Raw genomic sequence first — 24,760 nt, 5'->3', positions numbered from 1 at the left:
TCTTGTTTACCTATATGGTTCATGTGTATTGATTTTTGTATGTATTAAGTAGTTGCTCTAAATCTTACATTATATATGCATAAGTTATCACAGTTTACTTGTGTCATAATTTTACCAGTTTAAGTAGAAGATTGATACTGTACCTTATTTACATCCCTAGTTTATAATAAAAATTGTTTTAATATTCCAAGAGCATCATTTAGGACCACATAAAACAGAAGCATAATTTCTGCATCCACTATCAAACATAGAAAGCCAAAGAGGAAATGGAAAATCAATTATATTTTTCATATTTTTACCAACTGTGTGCTTCCTTTCTGATGTTCTAAGATTTCCTTTTCAGTAGTTTTCTTCCTGTTTATAAATGTCCCTTTAGGGTAGGTCTGGCAGTGACAAATGTTCTTAGATTTTCTTCATTTAAAGTCTTTGTTCTCTATTTATTCCTAAAGATTACTTTGTTGAATATAGGATTATACAGTTCCTTTTATTCAGTATTTGAAAAATGTGTACCACTTGCATGTAACCACCTTGATTTATGATGAGAAATTCACTGTCGCTCAAATTCTTTTTTTTCCCATTGATAAGGTTTTCATTTCTTTTTCACTGTTTTTAAAGTGTAAAATATATTTTGTCAGAAATTTTACTATGATGTGTCATATACATGTTTTTTTTTTTTCTATTTTGGCTGCAGTTTACATGTTTTTCACTTATTCTGCTTTTGGTTTGCTCAGCTTATTCTGTAGGTTTATGTCTTTTGGCAACTTAAGAGATTATCAACCAATATTTTAAAGTAATTTTTCACCACCACTCTGCTTCTCTGCTTCTCAGACTCCAATGACATGAACATAAGCTTTTTATTGTAGTCTCAGAGGACTACATTTTTCCAGTCTGTCTCCTCTCTGTCTTTTCAGATTGTGTAATGTCCATTGCTCTACATTCTTTTTCATGATTCTTCCCTCTGTCCTCTCCTTTCTGTTGTTTAACCTATCAAAGAGTTTTCTCTTCAATTTTAGATATTTCAGGTTTCCCTGGTGACTCAGCTGGTAAAGAATTTGCCTGCAAGGTGAGAGACCTGAATTTGACCCCTGGGTTGGGAAGATACCCTGGAGAAGGGAATGGCTACCCAACTCCGATGTTCTGGCCTGGAGAATTCCATGGACTGTATAGTTCATGGGGTCACAAAGAGTTGGACACGACTGAGTAGCTTCCACTTTCACTTAGGTTGTAAGCCATTCATTTGTCTTCTATACATCTTCTACTGAGTCTCTCCATTTATTTATGTTTTATATTTTTGCATTTGTCACAAGTATACAGATAATTGCTCAATGAAGCATTTTTATGATGACTGCTTTCACCTGACAAAATCTTTGTCAGATAATTCTAACATCTGTCTTCTCAGTTTTGGCATCTGTTGATTATCTTTTTTCTTTCAGTTTGAGATCTTCGTGGTTTTGGTATGGTGAGTGTTTTTTAACTGAAACCTGGATTTTTAGGTACTGTATTATGAAACTGTGTAATTGAACTTTTAGTTTTAGCTGGCTTTCTGTGACACCACTCCAACAGAGGAAGGGTTGGGGTGTCACCTCATTTTTTTTGAAGTGGTAGAAGTCTTGGTTTTTTATTTCACATTCCTTCATACCTGAAGGCTGAGTTTTCTAATTACTGATGGGATGTTCTGAATTTCCAGTTGACTGCTACTGATACTTAACAGGCTGAAGGCATAGAACTGCCTACTTGCTATGTCATCTCAAATCATTCCATTGGGAAAGGAGGTTGATTATTGTATGACAGGAATGAAAGTCCTGTCTCTGTACTCAGCCTTCCCTGATATCACCTTAATCAAGGTGTTGAGGGTTGGGTCATATTATGATAGCCTGGCAAAGTTGGATGTTAAGACACCCTACTCATTTTTGTTGATGTGGGTCAGGCTAAGTCCACAGTTCATCTCTTGTGTTTGACTAAAATAGAACAATTATTGGTGAAAAAAAAAAGTATGATAGCTGCCCATTTATTGGTCCTTTAGCTAAAAATAATAGAGTTTTGTGGTATATATGAAGTTTTTGAGTTGCTGGCTTCTTCACCTCCGTGTCTGGCTACATCACCCCAATGAATTCAACACTGAGTCATTCCTTGGGTCCTGATGTCCTGGGGGTCTGCCTTATTCTCCACTTTTCACAGTCTTCTTATTTATGTTTTTAGGTAATATGCAGGAATTTCTAAAGAAATATAGATAAGTATGTCTCTTGCATCTTCCCACCAGTGGAAGTCTTTGAGAGGCATTTTTTTTCTCAGTTAACTCTTTTCCCATCAAGACAAGTTTGGGTTTTAGTAAAAGATGGCTTTGTTTTCCTGTTTTCACTTTAAATGACCAGAGACATATTTTTGTTCAAGGATAGGGCTATGCACATTTGGAGCTGTGAACTACAGATAAGATTAAATGGTATGGAGTGTTTTCTTTTCTATTATAGGTTTAAGTAGTTTGTCCATCAAGGAAGGCCATACTTGACAAGTAATTCCATCCCATTTTCTATCTGCCTCTTACCCAAGTGTATAATGCACATGTAATGAATGACATTCTTTTCCAATTATAGAAGCTATAGATGACAGAGTCTCACTTCCTTACTCTCTACTTCAATAGAAAAAGAATCATGTTTCTGAAGTAGAACACAAGCAAACACAAAGATTTATTATTGGAAAAATTTTGCACTTTTGGTTAGGTATACTGCATTATAAAAAAGTAAAATGATTCTGCTAATAATATATGCTTCTTTTCAACTTCAGAAATATGATAACTAGGATACAATTACTGCATGATTAGAGTTCAGTTCAGTTCAGTCACTCGTCATGTCCGACTCTTTGCGACCCCATGCACTGCAGCACACCAGCCTTCCCTGTCCATCACCAACTCCTGGAGCTTGCTCAAACTCATGACCATTGAGTCGGTGATGCCATTCTACCATCTCATCCTCTGTCATTCCCTTCTCTTCCTACCTTCAGTCTGTGCCAGCATCAGGGTCTTTTCCAATGAGTCAGTTCTTATCAGGTGGCCAAAGTATTGGAGCTTCACCTTCAGCATCAGTCCTTCCAATGAATTTTCAGGAGTTATCTCCTTTAGGATTGACTGGTTTGATCTCCTTGCAGTCCAAGGGACTCTCAAGAGTCTTCTCCAACACCACAGTTCAAAAGCATCAATTCTTCTGTGCTCAGCTTTCTTTATGGTCCAACTCTCACATCCATACATGACCACTGGAAAAACCGTAGCCTTGACTATATAGATCTTTGCCAGTAAAGTACTGTCCCTGCATTTTAATATGCTGACTAGGTTTGTCATAGCTTTTCTTCTAAGGAGCAGACGTCTTTTGATTTCATGGCTGCAGTCACCATCTGCAGTGATTTTGGAATCCAAGAAAATAAAGTCTGTCACTGTTTCTATTGTTTCCCCATCTATTTGCCATGAAGTGGTGGGACCAGATGCCATGATCTTTAGATTTACTATTAGACATTAGAGCACATTTTTCCCTTGTGATGACTCTCCTCCTAGGTGGATCTTTTGCCACCCTTTAGAACACAGGTAAAGAGTCATGAGAAATGGTTAGAGAGCTCATGGGGCATTTCAGAGAGCAGGAAGACGAGCTGCAAATTTCTCAGACCATTGTCCTGAAGGAGGCAGCAATGTGACAAGGATATTTTTTCAAGTTCTTGGGATTTTCTTAAGGGCTGAATAATTCTTCTTTATCCTTAATATTAAACTGAATCTTTATACTTCACCCCTCCCACCCCTTTTCCTTTCTTCAACTGGTATTTTCACTCGCGTTCATATTTTTCTCTCAGAAACTCTTTTCATCTCTGAGTACATCTTTAACTCTTCTTTCTCTATTTATTTTTATACCGCTCCTCTTGCTTTTAATATTAACACATATATTTGAATAGTATTTTAAATGTTTTATATGTTGAGGAAGATTTTCATATTTTAAAAAAAAAAAAAAAACAAGTGAATTCACAATGTTTTTTTTTTGTTTGTTTGTTTGTTTTTTACAGCTCTGTGACACTTTTCTTTTTCCTTTTGGTAATTTTCATTTTTGAGAGAATACAAAATGATCTTTTACCCTGAAAATAATGTTTGTGGTTAAACAGGTGTCTTTATGTGATGTTATATAAGATTTTAAGTAACTATATACATTGATACCTGCTGAAAACCTACTATGTATACATAGCTACTTCTTGTGAGTCCCACTAGCTGCTGCTGCTGCTAAATCGCTTCAGTCGTGTCCGACTCTTCGCGACCCCATGGACTGCACCCTACCAGGCTCCTCTGTCCATGGGATTTTCCAGGCAAGAGTACTGGAATAGGTTGCCATTGCTTTCTCCACGTCCCACTAGAGGTCAGAGATTATCATAAGTGTTGCATTTATCATCTTCAATTCGGACACTGACCCTTCAAACACAAGAAGAAACATGTGTAAAACACTTGTTTTTAGATGAATAAACTGAGGATTAGACAGATCATTACTCAGAAAGTACCAGACTGAGGGTCACTAGAGCCCAGCTTCAACCCAGTGATGGCTGAATCTACACCTCCTCCAACCAGGGAATACTAAAGTGTGGCCAAGAGAGCAGAAGACCTTGAGGTTGGACCAGGGCTCCCTGGCTCCTGTAATATAAGTTCTGTAAAGCATCAGTTTATACTAAAAGGAATGTAGTATGTTGTAAGGCAGACTGCTGATTTTTCACTATTTTTAAAACTGTGATGACTTAAAAGCCATCAGGGCAGCAACACTTTTGGGGTTTCCTATGAATCTTTAAAACTTAATTTTGAAATAATTATAAAAATATATTCAAATAAATAATTATTTGAATAAATAGATTTATTTTGAAATGATGATAGGAAGATACAAATGTGGTATAGAGAAGTCCCATGTACCCCTTACCCAGTTTCCCCTAGTGGTTCTCCTTATGTATCAAACTGGAAACCAGACTTTTGGACAGTATATAGATGCACAGTTATCTTCAAGGCCATCTTATCGCATATGTAGATTTCTCTAACCATCCTTCAGTTAAGATACAGAACTATCCCGTCACCACAGAGATCCCTCTCCTGCTGCTCTTTTATAGTCACACCCAACATCCCTAACCCCTAGCAACTATGAATCAGTTTTCCATCTCTATACCTTTATTCTTTGCAAAAATGTTATGTAAATGGAGTCATATAGTATATGATCTTATGAGTTTTATTCACTTCACCCATTGTCCTTAAGAGCCATCAGTTTGTGGTGTGAATCAACAGTTCATTGCTTTTTTCTTCTGAGTGATATTCTTTGTAGCTTGCTGAAGCACTCCCTTACTGAGAGAAGTTTTACTTGTCTCCAGTTTGGAGCTATGACAAATTAAGCAACTATGAATGTTAGTATATAAGCCTACTAAGACTTCCATAACAAAAGGCCACAGATTGGGTGGCATTTATTTTCTCATGGTTTAGGAGGTGGGGAGTTCCAGCTCAAGATGCTCTGGGGTTGGTTTCTGGTGAGACCTCTTTCTGACTCGCAGATAGCACCTTTTTGTCTTCTCGCTATGACCTCACATGGCCTTTCGAAACTCTGTGCACTTGGGGACAGGTGTAGGGAGAGAGAGAGAGAAGCAAGCATGTTCCTGTATCTCTTCCTCTTCTTATGGTAACACCAGTCCTATGGGATTAGGGCCCCATCCCATGTAAGCTTAGTTACCCTCTTGAAAGACCTATCTCTAAATATGGTCACATCGGGGATTAGGAGTTCAACATATGGATTGAGTTCATAACAATTAGTGTACAGAATTTTTGTGGTCATAAATTTTCATTTCTAGGAGTTTAATTGCAGAGTTGTACACAAGTGCGTGTTTAGTTTTATGAAAAAGTGCTAAACTGCTTTCCAGAGTGGCTGTATCTTTGTACCCTCTCACAGCAATCTATGACAGATGCAGTTTCTCCACAACCTCACAGAATTTATCACTATTTTTACTTTAGCCATTCTGATTGGTGTGTAATTTTGGTCTTAATTTGCATTTCCCTAATGATCTGTGATGCTGAACATCTTTTTTACATGCTTATTTGCTATCCAGATATCTTCTGTGGAAAATCTCATTTTTTTAACCAGTGATTGCTCAGCTGGTAAAGAATCTGCCTGCAATGCAGGAGACCTGGATTCAGTCTCTGGGTTGGGAAGATCGCCTGGAGAAGGGAAACACTACCCACTCCAGTATTCTGGCCTAGAGAATTCTAGTTGGGTTGCAAAGAATCAGGCTCGACTGAGCGACTTTTACTTTCAGTGATTTGTGATGCTGAACATCTTTTTTTACATGCTTATTTGCCATCCAAATAGCTTCTGTGGAAAATCTCAATTTTTTAAACCAACTTTCTAATAGGATTGTTTTAAATATGATCCTGGATCTTATAAACGCCTGTTTTGCTTTTTGAAATAGTGAAAACATTCAAGCATTTCTGTTTATATCATCCCTTCAGAAGGGGGCCAGCCTTCCTTGATGACAGGAACAGACATGGTGCTGGGTAGAGGGATAAAGGACTTTGTTTCCCTTCCCAGAATGTCTTTCTCTCCATAAATTAAAGGGGTATAAAAATTTATGTTTTTCAGAGTAGTTTCACAGATGTCATTCTGGGGTTCCTCACATATGATCCTGAAACTGAAAAAGAGGCAAGTGAAGTGACTTGATGGAAACCAGAAGTTGAAAGTCAATACAGGAACCCAGATTCACAGGCTTTTCTTGAGACTTAGTGGGGAACACCAACATGTTGTATTATTACTTCCTGTTTATGAGTAAGCTGTGAGTCACTATCTTTGGAAGAGAAATGAACTAGAAGCTCTTCAGTGGTTCCCTTGCTACTTGGGAAGTCAGTCTTCATCCTCAGTTACAGACATGATATGTTACCGAGCCTAAGCTCATTCTACTTGATGCATGACAGGTCAGTAAATTGGGAGATGAGTTGTTGGAACACGGAATTACAATTTTCATTGGAAAGCTAGCTGAGAAGATGAAAAAAACATCTTATCTCAGTCCAAGTTTTGGCTCCTTTTATGTACAACAGAGGGAGGGGGAGGCTCCTCTCTGGCTGAGTGAGACCACTAATGGCCATGCAGAGGAGGTGGTTGATGCGCCCTTTACTGGGATCTCTGTCTGAGGCGTGGGTGCCATGGACTCAGCCCGCCGCTGGCTCCTCTCCAGCTGGGGAGACTCTATTACAGTGGCAGCAGTAGTAATTCAGGAGGAACTCGCATCAATCAACATAGGAATTTTTAATGGGTATTAAAAAAAAACAATGCTATGTTGCTTCATATGCTTTTGTGAAATAATGCTTAAGAAACTGAGTTCAGTAATTGCTGTTATATATTTTTATACCATCTGGCATCTTTTGTTTCTTTCCTTGCATCAGTGTATCAATTATTTTTTCTTTTTGTTTCAAAAAATTATATGTTTTAAAGAGACATATATTTACCAGTTAGCTAGAGGCATCTTTTGCCCTAGAAATGTGGAAACTGATATTCTCCCCTGCACTGTCTTGAGAACAGATACTCTGTTTATTTTACACTTCTATCTCTGTTACCTAGAACAAGGCCTCATTCACAGACTAGGGTTCACTGACGACTGTGAGAATATTCTAAATTTTTGTTTTCTACAGAACTGATCCATCAGTTACAAAAGGGAAAATAAGACATGACTGAAAAGAAGTACAGATAAGAAGGACAAATTAATAGAATAAGATGGGAGAAACAGTTCCAAGCATAAAAATGTTTAAAATAGAAATATATAAAATTCTCCAAGTAGAAGAAAACAATTTGGAAAAACCAGATACAAATATTTGCTGTTTAACATTGACACGTGAAAAAAGTATTAGGGAAAGCAGAAAACTGAAAACAAAAGGATGAAAGAAATATAGCAGGACAAGTCCTAACTAAAGAAAGCTAGAAACTCTGTATTAATTTCACTAATTAAATGGACTTGCAAGACAAAAATAAGGCAAAATTTTTTCAAGTTTTTGCATCCTTTGGTCTCCCATTCCTATCATGAAGATGTTACCCATATTTTACTTATGGTGTATTAAGATGTATTTCTCTTTTTAACACAACAAACTATTGAAGCTTTTTTGGTCATGCATCTTACATGGAAACTCCTTGATTGTCTTTCCACTTTTTCTAAGTACTTATTTAAGTAAGTACTTTACCTAAACACAGTTATCAATGTGGGTCTTCCTGTGGCACATATTCCCAGGAAGAATACTTGAGTAGGTTGCCATTTCCTTCTCCAAGGAATCTTCCTGACCTAGAGACTGAACCCATGTCTCCTGCATTGGCAGGCAGATTCTTTAGCATGGAGCCACCATGGAAGCCCAAACACTGTTACCTTGAGGGATGGGATGGGGAGGGAGTGGAAGGGGGGTTCAGGATGGGGAACACATGTACACCCATGGCTGATTCATGTCAATGTATGGCAAAACCACTACAATATTGTAAAGTAATTAGCCTTCAATTAAAATAAATAAATTAAAAAAAGTATTGAAAATACTACCCAAATATCTTTTTGTAGCCAATGTAATGTCATTTTGATTCATTTCCTTCATATGTGCTCTGGTATTTTTCTGTTTCAGAAAATTCAGTGTTCCTTTTGTGTTTCTCCTTTACTCTCACAATAAGTTGTTGGTAGGTTATTCACATATCAACCAATCCCTCATCACCAGCTGGGTGTCTTACAGTTTAACTCAGTTCTGATGGTGTTACCTGGAGATAGTGTCAGATCCCACAGGTTAAGGGCTCAGTCCCACAAGACTGCTCCCCTCAAACTTCAGTGCCAATTGCAAGTAGTAGGTCCCCACATTGGGCTTCCTACTAGTGGGCACTAGTGGTAAAGAACCCTCCTGCCAATGCAGAAAACCTAAGAGACGCGAGTTCAATCCCAGGTTCAGGAAGACCCCCTGGAAGAGAGCACGGCAACCCATTCCAGTATTCTTGCCTGGAGAATCCCATGAACAGAGGAGTCTGTTGGGCTACAGTCCATGGGGTCGCAAAGAGTCGGACACGACTGAAGCAACTTAGAACACACACACGCAGGTCCCTAGGTTACCAGAACTTCTGTTTAATTTGGCTACAATTAGAGGTTCCCATGACTCCTTCCCCTTGGGATTCAGTTATTTTTGCTTCCCTGGTAGCTCAGCTGGTAAAGAATCCACCTGCAATGCAAGAGACCCAAGTTCAATTCCTGAGTCGGGAAGATCCCCTTGAGAAGGGATAGGCTACCCACTCCAGTATTCTTGGGCTTCCCTTATGGCTCAGTTGGTAAAGAATCCGCTGCAATGCAGGATACCTGGGTTTTATCACTGGGTTGGGAGGATCCCCTGGAGGAGGGCATGCAACCCACTCCAGTATTCTTGCCTGGAGAATCCCCATGGAAACAGGAGCCTGGCGGGCTACAGTCCATGAGGTCACAAAGAATCGGACACGACTGAGCAACTAAGCACAGCACAGCACACATGACTTCGTCCCCTTGGGATTCAGTTATTTTTGCTAGAATAGCTCACAGAACTCAGAGACATACTTAACCTCTGCTAGTTTATAAGAGGGTATGGATAAACAGCCAGATGAGGAGACACTTTAGCAGAAATCTGGGAAGGACCCATGTACAGGAGCTTCTGTCCCTGTGAAGTTGGGGTATATCCCACTCTGGTATGTGGATATGTTCACCAACCTGGAAACTTCCTGAATCCCATATTATTAGGATTTTTATAGAGTCTTCATCATATAAGGGTGATTAGTAACTCTGTTGCCAGACCCTCTCTCTTCTCTAGAGAATGAGAGATGGGGCTGAAAGTTCTAAACTTTGATAATGGCTTGATCTTCCTGGTGACCAGTCACCCCCCAGGTGCCCATCCAGTCAACTCATTAGATCAAAGACGCTCCTATTACCCAGGGAGTTCCAAGGGATTTAGGAGCTCTGCATCAGGAACCAGGATCAAAGACCAAATATTAGTACAAAAGATTCCTAGTGCTTTTACTACTTAGGAATTTTCAAGGGTTCCACAAGCTTTGTGCTGAGAACTGGGGTCAAAGACTAGGTATTGTTACAAAAGTTTTTCTTACCCACCTCTATTTACAAGGGATTCAGAAGCCTTATTTTGGGAACTGGGGTCAGACACCTGAAATATCTTTGATTCTCCATAGGTCATTTCAGTCAAAGGTTTTTCTTGAATTTTTAAAATTATTTAGCTTCCCTCTTTCTTTACCTATTTCTCACAACTTATTTTCATGCTTGTCTCTTTCCAGGACTTCTGTTATCTGGATGATGGCACTTCAGCCTGTGTCTTGAATATGTCTTAACTTTGCATTTATCTTTCATATGACTTTGTGGTTTCTTATCCATTGACATTTACTCAGTCTAGTCTTTGAATTTTAAGTTGATCCTCAGCTATATCTATTCAGTTAGTCATCCTGACTAATATCTTATTTTAATGTTTTATATCAAATATTGCTAATATATGTCATTAATTTTTAGTGTTTATCAGGCCAATATCAAATTTTAAATTAATTTATTCTCCTGTCTGTTTTTTATAGAATCTGCCATCTAATATGTTATTTTTTTTAGACTGTTAGGTAATACTCCTTTTTTAATTATGAAAAAAGTTACTTTTTTAATGTACAAAAGGACTTACTAGATGAGTATGTCATCTCAATTAATAGCATGTAAAAAAAATCTAAAAATGTTTTGGAAATATAAATCTTACCATATGATGCACCTACAGTATTTGCAGGGATGCTTTCTTCTGTACAGACTATATATAGGCTGGGAATGGCCAGTGAAATCCTAGTGCAGTGAAAGAATGTGCACCACACAGAGCTCAGATCCTTGGAGATGTCCCATAGCTGTCATTTGAAGTTGAACTTGTCTTTGGACCCTGATACAGCATTTGCTGTTCTAGGCTGTAGAGGCCCAGGTGAGGATTTTGGCAATGTCCTGGCTGCAGCCAGTATCATAGTCAATGTCAAGTGCATAGTGATGCAGCTGCATTTGGCAAGGTTGGCACACATCCAACCTGAGAAATGTGGGGTATTTGTATATGTGTGTGGTGGGGAGAATGCATCCATTCACCCTACCGTATGTTGGAGAACAATGTCTTCTGACACCAGTTCAAATTCCATTTCTGGGTGGAGCTTGGTCAACACTATATGGTTATTTAAGATGGCAGAGTAGAAGGATGTGCACTCATCTTCTCCTGTGAGAACTCCAAACTTGCAACTCACTGCTGAACAACCATCAGCAGGAGAATGTTGGATCCCACCAAAAAAAGACACCCCACGTCCAAGGGCAAAGGAGAAGTCTCAACAAGATGGTAGGAGGGGCAAAATCGCATTTAGAATCAAACCCCATACCCGCCAGAGATGCTGGAAGGGCTCAAATAAATCTTGTGTGAACCAGGAACCAGATACACCACAGAGACTGAACTAAACCGCCTTTGAGTTTTGAGTGTCTCCTGAAGAAGCATGGGTCAGCAGTTGCCTGCCATGGGACAAGGGCTCTGGTTGCAGCAGACCTGGGGGGCACGGCGTGTGGCATAAGTCCTCTTGGAGAAGGTCGCCATTAGCCCGACCATAGAGCCATTGAGCGGACAACCCACAAACTCGAGAACAATTATACCAATGAAGTTCTTGAACTTAAGTTCTAGGACCCACAACAGATTTCCCAACCTAGGGATCTGGCAAAGGGACTGAGAACCTCCAGGGAATTTGACTTTGGAGCCCAATAGGATTTGATTATAGAATTTCCACAGAACTGGGGACATGGACTCTTGGAGTGACCCAGGACATTGTGTGCACCAGGACCCAGGAGAAAGGAGCAGTGATCCCACAAGAGACTGAGCCAGACTTGGCTGTGAGTGTCCAGGAGTCTCTGGCAAAAGCATGGGTCAATAGTGTCCTGCCGCGGGGTCAGGGGCACTGAATACAACAGTGCTGGCATAAGTCCTTTTGAAGGAGGTCACCATTACCACCTTTACCCCTACCATAGTTTGGTCTCAGGCCAAAAAACAGGGATGGAACATATCCCCACCCATCAACAAAAAATTTGATTAAAGATTTACTGAGCATGGCCCTGCCCATCAGAACAAGAACCAGATTCCCCCACAGCCAGACTTCCCATCAGGAAGCTTCTTAACTTTATCCATCAAAGGGCAGACAGAATGAAAACCACAATCACAGAAAACTAACCAAACTGATCACATGGATCCCAGCCTTGTCTAACTCAGTGAAACTGTGAGCCATGCCGTGTAGGGCCACCCAAGAAGGATGAGTCATGGTGCAGAGTTCTGACAAAATGGGGTCCACTGGAGAAGAGAATGGCAAACCACTTCTTGCCTTGCCACTTCTTCCCTTGAGAACCCCATGAACAGAATGCGAAGACACAAAGATATGACACTGAAAGATGAACTCCCCAGTCGGTAGGTGCCCAATATGCTACTAGGAAGAGTGGAGCAACAAGTCCAGGAAGAATGAAGAGAAAGAGCCAAAGCAAAAACAATGCCCAGTTGTGATGTGACTGGTGATGGAAGTAAAGTCTAGTGCTATAAAGAACAATATTGCATAGGATCCTAGAATGCAAGGTCCATGAATCCAGGTAAATTAGAAGTGGTCAAACAGGAGATGGCAAGGGTGAACATCAGCAATTTAGAAATCAGTGAACTAAAATAAACCAGAATGGGCAAATTAAATTCAGATGACCAGTACATCTACTACTGTGGGCAAGAATCCTTTAGAAGAAATAGAGTAGCCCTCATAGTCAATAGAAGAGTCTGAAATGCAGTACTTGGGTGCAGTCTCAAAAATGATAGAATGATCTCTCTTTGCTTCCAAGGCAAACCATTCAATATCACAGTAATCCAAGTCTATGCCCCAACCACTAATGCCGAAGAAGCTGAAGTTTTACGGTTCTATGATGACCTAGAAGACCTTCTAGAACTAACACCGAAAAAAGATGTCCTTTTCATCATAGGAGACAGGAATGCAAATGTAGGAAATCAAGAGGTACCTGGAGTAACAGGCAAGTTTGACCATGGAATGCAAAATGAAGCAGGACAAAGGCTCTGATAGATAGAGTGCCTGAAGAACTGTGAGTGGAGAAAGAAGAGAAGTGAGAGGCAAAGGAGATAAGGAAAGATATATCCATCTGAATTCAGAATTCCAAAGAATAGTAAGGTGAGATAAGAAAGCCTTCCTAACTATCAATGCAAAGAAATAGACAAAAACAATAGAATGGGCAAAACTAGAGATCTCCTCAAGAAAATTAGAGATACCAAGGGAACATTTTATGGAAAGATGGGCACAATAAAGGACAAAAATGCTATAGAGCTAATAGAAGCAGAAGATATCAAATAGAGGTGGCAATAATACACAGAATTATACAAAAAAGATCTTCATGACCCAGATAACCACAGTAGTGTGATCACTCACCTAGAGCCAGACATCCTGGAATGCGAAGTCAAGTGGACTTTAGGAAGCAACACACAAACAAAGCTAGTGAAGTTGATGGAATTACAGCTGAGCTATTCTAAACCTTAAAAGATGATGCTGTGAAAGTGCTGCACTCAATATGCCAGCAAATTTGGAAAACTCAGCAGTGGCCACAGGACTGGAAAAGGTTAGTTTTAATTCCAATCCCAAAGAAAGGCAATACCAGAGAATGTTCAAACTACTGCACAGTTGCGCTCATCTCATATGCTAGCAAAGCAATGCTCAAAATTCTCCAAGCTAGGCCTCAACAGTATGTGAACCATGAGCTTCCAGATGTTCAAGCTGGATTTAGAAAAGGCAGAGGGACCAGAAATCAAATTGCCAACTTTCATTGGATCATAGAAACAGCAAGAGAACTCCAGAAAAACATCTACTTCTGCTTTATTGACTATGCCAAAGCCTTTGACTGTGTGGATCACAACAAACTGTAGAAAATTCTTAAAGAGATGGGAATAACAGACCACCTTACCTGCATCCTGAGACACCTCTGTACAGGTCAAGAAGCAGCAGTTAGAACTGGACATGGAACAATGGACTGGTTCCAAATTGGGAAAGGAGTATGTCAAGGCTGTATGTTGTCACCTGGCTTATTTAACTTATATGCAGAATACATCATGTGAAATGCCAGGCTGGATGAATCACAAGCTGAAACTGGAGCCCATTATAGAGAGTGAAGTAAGCCAGAAAGAAAAACACCAATACAGTATACTAATGCATATATATGGAATTTGAAAGATGGTAACAATAACCCTATATGCGAGACAGAATAAGAGACACAGATGCATAGAACAGTCTTATGGACTCTGAGGGAGAAGGTGAGGGTGGGACGTTCTGAGAGAATAGCATTGAAACATGTATATTATCATATGTGAAACAGAACACCATTCCAGGTTTGATGCATGAGACAAATGCTCAGGGCTGGGGCAATGGGATGACCCAGAGGGATGGGATGGGGAGGGAAGTGGGAGGGGGGTTCAGGATGAGGAACACATGTAAACCCATGGCTGATTCATGTCAATGTATGGCAAAAACCACTACAATATTGTAAAGTAATTAGCCCCCAACTAAAATAAATAAATTTATTTAAAAAAATTAAAAAAATAATAAAAAAAAAAGATTGCCAGGAGAATCACCAATAACCTCAGATATGCAGATGACAACACCCTTATGGCAGACAGTGAAGAAGAACTAAAGACCCTTTTGATGAAAGTGAAAGAGGAGAGTGAAAAAGCTGACTTAAAACTCAACATTCAAAAAATGAAGATCATGGTATCTGGTCCGATCACTTCATGGCGAATAGATAGGGAAACAATCGAAAAAGTGAGAGATTTTGTTTTCTTGGGCGCCAAAATCACTGCAGATGGTGACTGCAGCCATGAAATTAAAAGATGCTTGCTCCTTGAAAGAAAAGTTATGACAAACCTAGACTACATATTAAAAAGCAGAGACATTACTTTACTGGCAAAGATCTGTATAGTCAAAGCTATGTTTTTTTCAGTAGTCATGTATGGATTTGAGTTGTACCATAAAGAAACCTGAGCACTGAAAAATTGATGCTTTTAAACTGTCATGTTGGAGAAGACTCTTGAGAGGCTCTTGGACTGCAAGGAGATCAAACCAGTCAATCCTTAAGGAAATCATTCCTGAATATTCATTGGAAGCACTGGTGCTGAAGCTGAAGCTCCAGTACTTTGGCCGCCTGGTGTGAAAAACTGACTCATTAGAAAAGATCCTGATACTGGGAAAGATTGAATGCAGAAGGAGAAGGGGATGACAGAGAATCAGATGTTTGGATGATATCACCGACTCAATGGACATGAGTTTGAGCAAGCTCCAGGAATTGTTGATGAACAGTGAAGCCTGGTGTACTGCAGTCCACATGTTCTCAAAGAGTTGGACATGACTGATGGACTGAACTGAACTGAACTGGTCAACACTAAATAGGAAAATTCAGTGTTGGTCTCTCAGAGTCCCAAGAATCAACCCTTTCACAAAATCACCCCAGCCACAAACACCGTGCTTCTCATCGGTATCTGCAAAATGAACAGGAGGACGGAGGGATGAGAGATCAGAAAAATAGCAGGGCTGCATGTTGCAGTCTGGGTTTGTTCATTGGGCGCCTGTGAGGAACTTGGGCAGAGACAGCCGGCAAGTCTTTCCATTTTCCGAGGGAATTGGGTGGACAATGCGTTGAGGAAACAGGGCCAGTAAACATAGTCACGTGTCTCCTCTTCCTGCCGGGAGGCCTCTGGGGTGGCCTGAGGCTGGCCCCAGCGTGCTCACCTTTCCCAGGCTCCCCTCCATTGCAGCTCAGTGCACCGTGGTCCATCCCTAAGCCCCAGCAGCTCCAGCAGCTGCAAAATGTTTAGAAATATGGTTTTGTTTTTTTTCAGGAAGTGCTGCGTTTTACATGTATTAATACTATAAACATGATCTGGAGAGACTATGGCAGCTTCTGGGCTTTCCCTGAGTATTATATTGTTTTCTTTCCTTTAAAATATACAATTTTAAATTAATTTACTCTTATATGTCTGTTTCTTATAGAATCTGTCTTTTTTTTTTTTTGGCCTGTTAGGTAATAGTCCTTTATGTGTATGCATGAGTTTGCCAAAGGATGTCTGTGTGGGAGGCCAATTCCTATTATATGACAGCCTCAAAGTGTGAACAAGGGTAGATTGGGGTTTGTAAGATAAACTTTAGGACAGAGCTCCACGCTTCAGAAAACTACCAGTTGTTCTTCAGTAGCAAAACAATTCTGACCTTATCTTTTCCTCCTTTGGGCAGAGACCATAGGATTGTAATTCATTTGCCCATCTTGTCTTGTTTTGGTTTGGGGTGGGGAAAATGCCTTGTTAGTTAGTCCCCAACTGTTTTTCTCAGTTCTGGTGACAGAGGCAAATGTCCAGGTTGCCTCAGGTGTGGTCAACACAGTGTCTCATTCAGAGATGAGACACACAAAAAAGCTGAACTAATTTTACCCTTCCATCACTAAATTGGTCTGTCTTCCTCAAACCCAAATCACCATCCACGCAACTTAATTAAGTCTCAGACTTTCTCACAGGTATCAGGGGCATTTTTCTACCTTTACTGTCTTCTTTCTCAGGAAAGGAGGCAGTCATAGTTCTGGTTCTGTGCCTTGGTAGGACTTCCTAAACCACATTAATCCCTACAACTTGTTGTAGTTTTGAAAGATCTGTGCTGACTTCCTGTTTTGGCAATGCAGAAGTGAAGTGTCATGCTGACCTTCTCACCATTAAAAACTATGTAATTGGATAAAATATATGAAATGATTGTTTTTAGATGTTGGGCAGGAGGAAGCACAGGACCATCTTCTTGGAGAGCAGGAAAACTCAAGAGGTGAGCCTCATTGTCACCTGACTTTCTACTTAGAAGTGCTCTCCAATCCTGGGGCAAGGAGATGGAGCCCAGGCAGAGTGTGTTAGCCTCACTCAGCTGAGGAGATGGAGATGAGAGTCCTGTGATGCTGATGTGGCTGGAGATGCAGGAAGAATGTCAGAGAAGAGGGAACTATGTTTCAGAAAGAAGAGCTTCAGAAATCTGATGAAAATAATAAGCTATGAGGAAGTGTTCACCAAATCTGGCAGGGAACAATTATTGGGAAGCTTTAAGCTTAATGGTAGTTTGGAAATTTTACAGAACTTAAAGACATTAGAATTCAGATGTGCCAAAGACAAACATTAACCATTTATTTGAAACTAAATGAAGCTAATGCTTTAGAAATAGGGCTAGCCTGACCCAAAAGTAAGAAATTCTAGACCTACTCAAAAAATATTAAAAAGAAGCTTCAAAAGGAACAGGCTGAATTAACTAATTATTGGAACAAAATTCAATGTGCTTGAAAGAAGACAACAAAATCTAGACACTAATAGCTTGCATCCAGTGTCATAATACAATTAAAAATTATTAGATATGCAAAGAAATAAGAGAGTATGGCAATAGTCAAGAGAAAATTCAGTCTTAACAGAAAAGACTCAGAAGTGATACTAACAGTGGAAATAATAGACAAGGGCTTTAGAGAGCTATTATAAATATTATTAAAGATTTGAAGGGAAATGGGAAGATAATGAAAGAAGATGGGGGAATCTCAGTAGAGCATGGAAACTATGAATAAAATCAAATAAAAATTCTAGACCTAAAAAAAAACAGTGTCTAAAATTTTAAAAAATAATATGTGGCCTTAACAGGAAATTTAATATTGTATATATTACAGAAGAAACGATCAGTTAACTTGAAGACTATATCTTCAATAGAAAACATTTAAGCTGAAATACTGAAGGAAAAGTGCTGAAAGAATGATCAGGTCCTGAGTGATCTCTGAGAAAATGTCAAGTGGTCAAGTGGTCTCAAGTATGTATAATAGCAGCCCCAGAAGAAGAGAGGAATTGGGATATTTAGAGAAATAACGGCTGAATGTTTTCCAAGTTCTCCTCAGAAATAAAAGTATTTAGGACAAAGAAACTTAACCAACCCTAGGCAGAAAATTCATACCCAGGAAAATTATAATTAAATTGCTGCAACAAAAAAGAAAAAGAAATTAAGCAACCAGAGGGAAAAGCAGCACATTACACAGATGGTTGATCAAAATATGCTAACTTTGCATATGAAATAATGCAAACTAAAAATAATAATGGAAAAAGGGAGAAGAATCAAATCAACAAAATTAGAAATGGGAGAGGTTGTAACAGACAATGCAAAAATGCAGAGGATCATAAGAGAGTATTACAAACAACTATATGCCAATAAAATGGACAACCTGGAAGAAATGAACAGATTCTTAGAAAAGTTCAATCTACCAAGACTGAACCAGGATGAAATAGAAATTATGAACAATCCAATTACAAGCACTGAAATTGAAGCTGGGAAAAAAAACTCCCCAAAAGCAAAAGCCCAGAACCAGATGACTTCACAGGTGAATTATATCAAACATTTAGAGAAGAACAAATCCTTATCCTTCTAAAACTCTTCCAAAAATTGCTGAGGAAGGAACACTTACAACTCCTATGAGACCACCATCACCCTGATATCAAAACCAGACTAAGACAACACACAAAAAAGAAAATTACAGATCAGTATCACTGATGAACATAGATGCAAAAATCCTCAACAAAATTCTAGCAAACAGAATTCAACAACACATTAAAAAGATCATGCACCATGATCAAGTTGGGTTTATCCCAGGGATGCAAGGATTCTTCAGTATATGCAAATCAATCAATGTGATACACCATATTAACAAATTGAAAGATAAAAACCATTTGATAACCTCAGTAGATGCAGAAAAAGCTTTCAACAAAATACAACACCCATTTATTATAAAAAAAAATTCTCTTCGAAAAATGGGCATAGAAGGAGCCTAGCTCAATATAATAAAGGCCATATATGATAAACACACAGAAAATATTATTCTTGATGAAAAACTGAAAGCATTCCCTCTAAGATCAGGAACAAGACAAGGTTGCCCACTCTAGCCACTATCATTCAACATACTTTTGGAAGTGCTAGCTATGGCAATCAGAGAAAAAAAAGAAACAAAAGGAATCTAGGTTGTAAAACAAGAAGTAAAACTCTCACTGTTTGCAGATGACATGATGTTAGGCATAGAAATCCCTAAAAAGAGGCAGTCCTAAGATGGCCAAGGAATATGGCAGGGAGACCACTTTCTCCCCCACAAATTCATCAAAAGATCATTTGAATGTGGAGCAACTTCCACAAAACGTCTTCTGAACGCTGGCAAAGGACACCAGACACCTAGAAGACAACCCAATCCCTTCAAAAGGAGGTAGGACAAAATGTAAAAGACAAAAACAGAGACGAAGGATTTAGGAATGGAGACATGTCCTGGGGAAAGAGTCATGAAGGAGAAGAAGTTTCCACATACTAGGAAACCCTCTCATAGGTGGGTCAGTGGGGAACTTTGGAATCTCAGAGGGCAACATAACCAGAAAAAAAAAGGCAAAAAAACCCACAAAAACCCAGAATATGCGCCTAACAGCAATTACCAGCAGAGAAGTGGAGAAGTGGCTCAGACACTCACTTCCAGCAGCAGTGAGTAGGGGCTAGGGAGGGAGGCACAGGCTGCATCGTGTGTAGGTCCTTAGGGTAAGGACCGGGATTGAACCCCCTGAGGACAACTGAGGGGGCTAATGTGACCTAGCAAATAGCAACCCAAACCATGGGACCACCAGAGAGACAAAAAAAAAAAAAAAAAAAGGACTTTTCCTGCTAGAAGGCTCTAACACTGCATGGTGACCCTGGCATGGCTCACAGCACAAAAGATTGCACCCTAGCAAATACAAAAGGAGAGCAAGCCGTCTGCCATTTAGGGTCAGTCTTCCCTCCCCAGAGGCAGAGAGTCAGGTGCATAGCAGCTAGAGGCAGAAGGCCAGAGGCCACTGCAGTCTCGGCCCTAGAGACTGCATCACCCACTGAACTGTGAGCAGGCTGCAGGTTGCCAAGCACATCATCCTGGGATCCTGGGTGGTTCACATCAGCCAGGAGTATCACAACGTGAGGTCATTTCCCCAGAGGAGACACATGGCACACCTGGGGCTGTGCCCCTGCAGCACACCTGGGAAATCGGGCACCCAGGACCAGGGAGGGGCATAAGACTCACGGTCCTCCTGGGACAGTGCTCTCGCCAACTACCCGGGTGCCTGAGTAGCTTGGACACAGGAAGTGCAAAACACACAGCCAATCTGGGTCTGGGCCCTTGCGGAGTACCCGAGAGCCTGAGATGCTTAGGCCAGGGAAGTGCACGAAATGCAGGGCCCACCTGAGACAGTGTCCTTGCAGAGCACCCTGGAGCCTGAGCAGTGTGGGCCAGGAAGTACACACTGCTTTAGGCTTTGGCAAACCCCGTGTGGTCCCTTTACTGCAAGCACTCCCCACACATGCCAGTGGTATTTCTTTGCAATGTCCCTCCCTTTCCACAGCACAACTGAACAAGTGAGCATGAATAAGTGCCCACCTTCACCCCCCCATTTCAGGTTAGAAATTAGACCCTGAAGAGACTTGCAAACAGAGGGATCCAAAATAAACAAAGAAGGGGAACCACCCCAGAAGTGAAAGGTGCAACAGATTTAAAACCTACAGTTAATGCTGAGACTGTGCATTTGAGGGGCAATATAGAACTTGAGAACAAGTAGATGCCAGAATAAGGGACTATCTGACACTGAACTGACCCCACACTGCCCACACAGCTCCAGAGAAATTCCTATATATAGTCTTACTATTATTACTTTTTAATTAAAAAAAATTCTTTATTGCTCCTTTAACTTTCATTTTTATAGCCCACTATTACCTTTCTAAAAAAAACCCTCTATTTTTCTAAAACAAATTCCATATATATATATATATATATTTATTTAATTTTTGTAATTGATTTTGTTTTGTACTTTTTAGATTGAATATTTGAGAAACCTATTCTAGGTTTCTAATCTTTCCTTTTTGATATTTGTTATCAATTTTTTACCTTTAAAAATATAATTTTCAGTATCCATTTTCACTTAGGGATTTGACTACTGGCTTCATTGCTCTTGTTTCCATTAGCTCAGTTGGTAAAGAATCCGCCTACAATACAGGAGACCCCAGTTCAATTCCTGGGTCAGGAAGATCCACTGAAGAAGGGATAGGCTGTCCACTCCAGTATTCTTGGGCTTCCCTTGTGGCTCAGGTGGTAAAGAATCCACTTGCAATGTAGGAGACCTGTATTCGATCCCTGGGTTGGGAAGATCCCCTGGAGAAGGGAACGGCTACCCACTCCAGTATTCTGGCCTAGAGAATTACATGGACTGTATAGTCCATGGGGTCACAAAGAGTCAGACACGGTTGAGTGACTTTCACTTTCACTTGATTGCTCTCTCCCGTTTTGGCCCTCCCTTTTCTCCTCCTGGTCACTTCTATCTCTCTCCTCCCTCTTCTCTTCTCTATATAATTCCGTGAATCTCTCTGGGTGTTCCTGGCTGTGGAGAGTTGTTTGACCATTAACCTAGGGGTTTTAACTTCTGTGCTATACGGATGGAGAAGTCTTGAGGCTACTGTAAGAGGGGGACTGAAACCAAGAGGCAGGAGCCTCAGCTCCGGTACTTTATAACATCAGAGAACTCCTGACCTCAGGTAACACTAATAGACAAGTTCCCACCCAACAATCCATACCTACACTGAATCCAAGGTCCACAAAAAACCAACAAGTTCTGGTGCAAGACACACCACACTCAACAGCAAACACTTCTCCAGCAAAACAGGAACACAACCCTGAACATTAAAATGTGGGCTGCCTAAAGCCATACTAAATCCATAGACACCCAAAAACTCACTATTGTACACTTCATTTAACTCCAGAGAGAAGAGATCCAGCTCCACCCACCAGAACACAGACACAAGTTCCCCCAACCAAGCCACTGGTCCATTCCCACCCACAGGGAGAAGACTCCACAATCAAGAGGAACCACGAACTTCCATCCTAAAGAAATGACACCTGGCACACAGCAACTAAACAAAATGAAAAGGCACAGAAATATCCAGTTGGTGAAGGAACATGATTAAAAAACCCCCACCAAACTGAACAAAGAGGAATAAGCAGGGAGTCTACCTGAAAAAGCATTGAGAATAATAATAGTAAAGATGATTCAATATCTTGATAACAAAACGGAGATACAGATAAATAGACTAGAGACACGGATTGAGAAGATAGAAGAAATGTTTAACAAGGACCTAGAAGAAATTTTAAAAAGTTAATCAATAATGAATAATGCAATAACTGAGATTAAAAACACTCTGAAAGGAACCAACCGTAGAATAACTGAGGCAGAAGAAAGAATAAGTGAGGTGGAAGATAGAATGGTGGAAATAAATGAAGCAGGGAGGAAAAAGGCAGAAGAAATGAGGATAACCTCAGAGACCTCTGGGACAATGTTAAATGTGCCAGCATTCGAATCATAGGTGTCCCAGAAGAAGAAGACAAAAAAGAAAGGGCATGAGAAAATATTTGAGGAGATAATAGTAGAAAACTTCCCTACAGTGGGGAAGGTAATAGCCATCCAAGTCCAAGAAGCCCAGAGGGTCCCAAACAGGATAAACCCAAGGTGAAACACTGAAGACACATATCAATCAATCTAACAAAAATTAAACACAGAAAAAATATTAAAAGTAGCAATGGAAAAGCAGCAAATAGCACACAAGGGGATCCCCATAAGGATTACAGCTGATCTTTCAATAGAAACTCTTCAGGCCAGGAGGAAATGGCAGGACATACTTAAAGTGATGAAACAGAAAAACTTCCAACCAAAATTACTCTACCCAGTAAGGATCTCTTTCAGATATGAAGGAGAAATCAAACATTTTACAGACAAGCAAAAGCTAAGAGAATTCAGCACCAGCAAACCAGCTCTTCAACAAATGCTAAAAGATCCCCTGTAGACAGGAAAACAGAAAAGGTTTATAAAAACAAACCCAAAAAAACAAAGTAAATGGTAACAGTACCATACTATCAATAATTACATTAAATGTAAATGAGTTAAATGCTCCAATCAAAAGACAAAGACTGGCCAAATGGATACAAAAACAAAACCTATATGTGTTCTGTCTACAAGAGACCCACCTCAAACCTAGGGACAGATACAGATTGAAAGTGAGGGGCTGAAAAATTATTTCATGCAAGTGGAGACCAAAAGAATGTGGAAATAGCAATACTCATATCAGATAAAATAGATTTTGAAATAAAGACCATGATAAGAGACACAGAAGGACAGTACATAATGATCAAGGGATAAATCCAAGAAGAAGATGTAACAATTGTTAATATATATGCACCCAATGTAGAAGTACCTGAATACATAAGCTAAATGCTAACAATTATGAAAGGGGAAATTAACTAACACAATAATAGTGGGGAACTTTAATACCCCACTCACACCAATAGATAGATTAACCAAACAGAAAATTTACAAGGAAACACAAGTTTTAAATGAAACAAAGTATGAAATAGATACCAACAGGTTGTTTCACCGCAGAGCATTTCACCTTTTCCTCGCATGCACAAGGAGCATTCTCCAGGATAGATCGCATCATGGGCCACTAATCTAGCCTTGGTGAATTCAGAAACGTTGAAATCATTTCAAGCATCTTTTCTGATCACAATGTGGCAAGATTAGATATCAACTACAGGAAAAAACATACAGACTATGGAGGCTAAACAGCATGCTTCTGAATACCCAAGAAATCATGGAAGAAATCAAAATAGGCATAGAAACATATGATAATGGAAACATGACAACCCCAAACCTCTAGGATTCAGGAAAAACAGTGCTAAGAAGGAAATACAAGCCTACCTCAAGAAACTAGAGAAACAGTGAATAGACAACCTAACTTTACACCTAAAGCGACTAAAAAAAGAAGAAAAGAAAAAACCCAAAGTTAGTAGAATGAAATAAATCGTAAAAATCAGAGCATAAATAAATGAAAAAGAAACAAAGGAGACTAGTAAAGATCTGCACTAAAATCTGGTTCTTTGAGAAGATAAATGATGTATAAAAACTGTTAGAAATGAAAATGGAAAAATCACAGCAGACAACACAGAAACGCAAAGATTATAACATATGAGCAACTATATGCCAATAAAATGGACAACTTGGAAGAAATGGACAAATTCTTAGAAAAGTATAACCTTTCAAAACTGAACCAGGAAGAAATAGAAAATATGAACAGACCAATCACAAGCACAGAAATTAGAACTGTAATAAAAAATTTTCCAAGAAAAAAAAAACCATTCTTTGATATAAATCACAGCAAGATCCTCTATGACCCACCTCCCAGAATAATGGAAATAAAAACAAAAATAAACAAATTGGACCTATTTAAACTTAAAAGCTTTTGCACAACGAAGGAAACTATAAGCAAGGTGAAAAGACAGTCTTCATAGTGGGAGAAAATAGCAAACAAAACAAATGACAAAGAATTAATCTCCAACATATACAAGCAGCTCATGCAGCTGAACACCAGAAAAATAAACAACCCTATCAAAAAATGGGCAAAAGAACTAAACAGATATTTCTCCATAGAAGACATGCAGATGGCTAATAAACACCTGAAAAGATGCTCAACATCACTCATTATTACAGAAATGCAGATCTAAACCACAATGGGGTATCATCTCATGTCAGTCAGAATGGTTGTCATCAAAAAGTCTAGAAACAATAAATGCT

General features: G+C 39.6%; 1 protein-coding gene across 11 annotated transcripts in view; it reads left to right on the top strand.

The window, feature by feature from the left end:
• The window catches only part of GABRG3 (gamma-aminobutyric acid type A receptor subunit gamma3), a 681,490-nt gene that overhangs the window by 255,215 nt on the left and 401,515 nt on the right, over positions 1-24,760 (top strand). Inside the window, exon 2 of one of the 11 annotated variants that reach the window (XM_081551399.1) lies at positions 6,624-6,952. The exons of the other annotated variants lie outside the window; for them this stretch is intronic. The gene's annotated coding sequence lies outside the window, so the exon portion shown is untranslated. The remainder of the gene's footprint in view (positions 1-6,623; positions 6,953-24,760) is intronic. 11 annotated transcript variants of the gene reach the window in all.

Source organism: Giraffa tippelskirchi, chromosome 12 (genome assembly GCF_054371585.1).
Source record: "Giraffa tippelskirchi isolate mGirTip1 chromosome 12, T2T-mGirTip1v1.2.pri, whole genome shotgun sequence".
Taxonomy (NCBI): domain Eukaryota; kingdom Metazoa; phylum Chordata; class Mammalia; order Artiodactyla; family Giraffidae; genus Giraffa; species Giraffa tippelskirchi.
This window is presented reverse-complemented; position numbering and strand designations above follow the sequence as displayed.